The following is a 3020-nucleotide window of genomic DNA, read 5'->3' as shown; positions in this document are numbered from 1 at the left end:
ACATATATGTAACGATTATCGTTGTAACGACATTTAAATGTATATATCATATTAAGATATATTAATATATCATAATATCATGATAATATAATAATTTAAAATCTCATTTGATATTATAAACTTTGGGTTAATAACATTTAACAAGATCGTTAACCTAAAGGTTTCAAAACAACACTTACATGTAACGATTAACGATGACTTAACGACTCAGTTAAAATGTATATACATGTAGTGTTTTAATATGTATTCATACACTTTTGAAAGACTTCAAGACACTTATCAAAATACTTCTACTTAACAAAAATGCTTACAATTACATCATCGTTCAGTTTCATCAACAATTCTACTCGTATGCACCCGTATTCGTACTCGTACATTACACAGCTTTTAGATGTATGTACTATTGGTATATACACTCCAATTATCAGCTCTTAGTAGCCCATGTGAGTCACCTAACACATGTGGGAACCATCATTTGGCATCTAGCATGAAATATCTCATAAAATTACAAAAATATGAGTAATCATTCATGACTTATTTACATGAAAACAAAATTACATATCCTTTATATCTAATCCATACACCAACGACCAAAAACACCTAAAAACACTTTAATTCTTCAATTTTCTTCATCTAATTGATCTCTCTCAAGTTCTATCTTCAAGTTCTAAGTGTTCTTCATAAATTCCGAAAGTTCTAGTTTCATAAAATCAAGAATACTTCCAAGATTGCAAGTTTACTTCCAAGTTTTCTAAATCCATTCCAAGTAATCATCCAAGATCAAGAAACTTTTGTTAATTACAGTAGGTTATCTTTCTAATACAAGGTAATAATCATATTTAAACTTTAATTAAATTTCTATAACTATAACAATCTTATTTCGAGTGGAAATCTTACTTGAAATTGTTTTCGTGTTATGATTCTGCTTCAAGAACTTTCAAGCCATCCAAGGATCCTTTGAAGCTAGATCCATTTTTCTCATTTCCAGTAGGTTTATCCAAGGAACTTGAGGTAGTAATGATGTTCATAACATCATTCGATTCATACATAAAAAGCTGTCTTATTCAACGTTATAAACTTGTAATCACTAGAACATAGTTTAGTTAATTCTAAACTTGTTTGCAAATAAAGTTAATCCTTCTAACTAGACTTTTAAATTAACTAAACACATGTTCTATATCTATATGATATGCTAACTTAATGATTTAAAACCCGGAAACACGATAAACACCATAAAACTAGATATACGCCGTCGTAGTAAAACGGGGGGCTGTTTTGGTTGGGATAATTAAAAGCTAAGAAGAACTTTGATTTAAAAGTTATACTTCTGGAAAAATGATTTTTCTTATGAACATGAAACTATATCCAAAAATCATGGTTAAACTCAAACTGAAAGTATGTTTTTCAAAATGGTCATCAAGATGTCGTTCTTTCGACGGAAATGACTACCTCTTTCAAAAATGACTTGTAACTTGTATTTCCGACTATAAATTTATACTTTTTATGTTTGAATTCATAAAGTTAAGTTCAATACGAAACCGTGGCCACTGGAATCACTCAAAAATGATTAGAAACGAAGAAATGGTGAGTAAAACAAGATTGATAAAAACTACTCATTTTACCTACGTGAAAGTTAGTAATAAATCTATTCCAACCATAACCTAATCAACTTATATTGTATATTATGTAATCTTGAGATACCATAGACACGTATACAATGTTTCGACCTATCATGTCGACCCATCTATATATATATATTGCGGAACAACCATAGACACTCTATATGTGAATGTTGGAGTTAGCTATACAGGGTTGAGGTTGATTCCAAAATATATATATATAGTTTGAGTTGTGATCAATATTGAGATACGTATACACTGGGTCGTGGATTGATTCAAGATAATATTTATCGATTTATTTCTGTACATCTAACTGTGGACAACTAGTTGTAGGTTACTAACGAGGACAACTGACTTAATAAACTTAAAACTTCAAAATGTATTAAAAGTGTTGTAAATATATTTTGAACATACTTTGATATATATGTACATATTTGTTATAGGTTCGTGAATCGACCAGTGACCAAGTCTTACTTCCCGACGAAGTAAAAAATCTGTAAAAGTGAGTTATAGTCCCACTTTTAAAATCTAATATTTTTGGGATGAGAATACATGCAGGTTTTATAAATGATTTACAAAATAGATACAAGTACGTAAAACTACATTCTATAGTTGAATTATCGAAATCGAATATGCCCCTTTTTATTAAGTCTGGTAATCTAAGAATTAGGGAACAGACACCCTAATTGACGCGAATCCTAAAGATAGACCTATTGGGCCTAACAAATCCCATCCAAAGTACCGGATGCTTTAGTACTTCGAAATTTATATCATGTCCGAAGGAGAATCCCGGAATGATGGGGATATTCTTATATATGCATCTTGTTAATGTCGGTTACCAGGTGTTCACCATATGAATGATTTTTATCTCTATGTATGGAATGTGTATTGAAATATGAAATCTTGTGATCTATTATTATGATTTGAAAATATATAGGTTAAACCTATAACTCACCAACATTTTTGTTGACGTTTTAAGCATGTTTATTCTCAGGTGATTATTAAGAGCTTCCGCTGTCGCATACTTAAATAAGGACGAGATTTGGAGTCCATGCTTGTATGATATTGTGTAAAAACTGCATTCAAGAAACTTATTTCGTTGTAACATATTTGTATTGTAAACCATTATGTAATGGTCGCGTGTAAACAGGATATTTTAGATTATCATTATTTGATAATCTATGTAAAGCTTTTTAAACCTTTATTGATGAAATAAAGGTTATGGTTTGTTTTAAAATGAATGCAGTCTTTGAAAAACGTCTCATATAGAGGTCAAAACCTCGCAACGAAATCAATTAATATGGAACGTTTTTAATCAATAAGAACGGGACATTTCAGTTGGTATCCGAGCGTTGGTCTTAGAGAACCAGAATTTTGCATTAGTGTGTCTTATCGAGTTTT

Source organism: Rutidosis leptorrhynchoides, chromosome 6 (genome assembly GCF_046630445.1).
Source record: "Rutidosis leptorrhynchoides isolate AG116_Rl617_1_P2 chromosome 6, CSIRO_AGI_Rlap_v1, whole genome shotgun sequence".
Classification (NCBI taxonomy): domain Eukaryota; kingdom Viridiplantae; phylum Streptophyta; class Magnoliopsida; order Asterales; family Asteraceae; genus Rutidosis; species Rutidosis leptorrhynchoides.
This window is presented reverse-complemented; position numbering follows the sequence as displayed.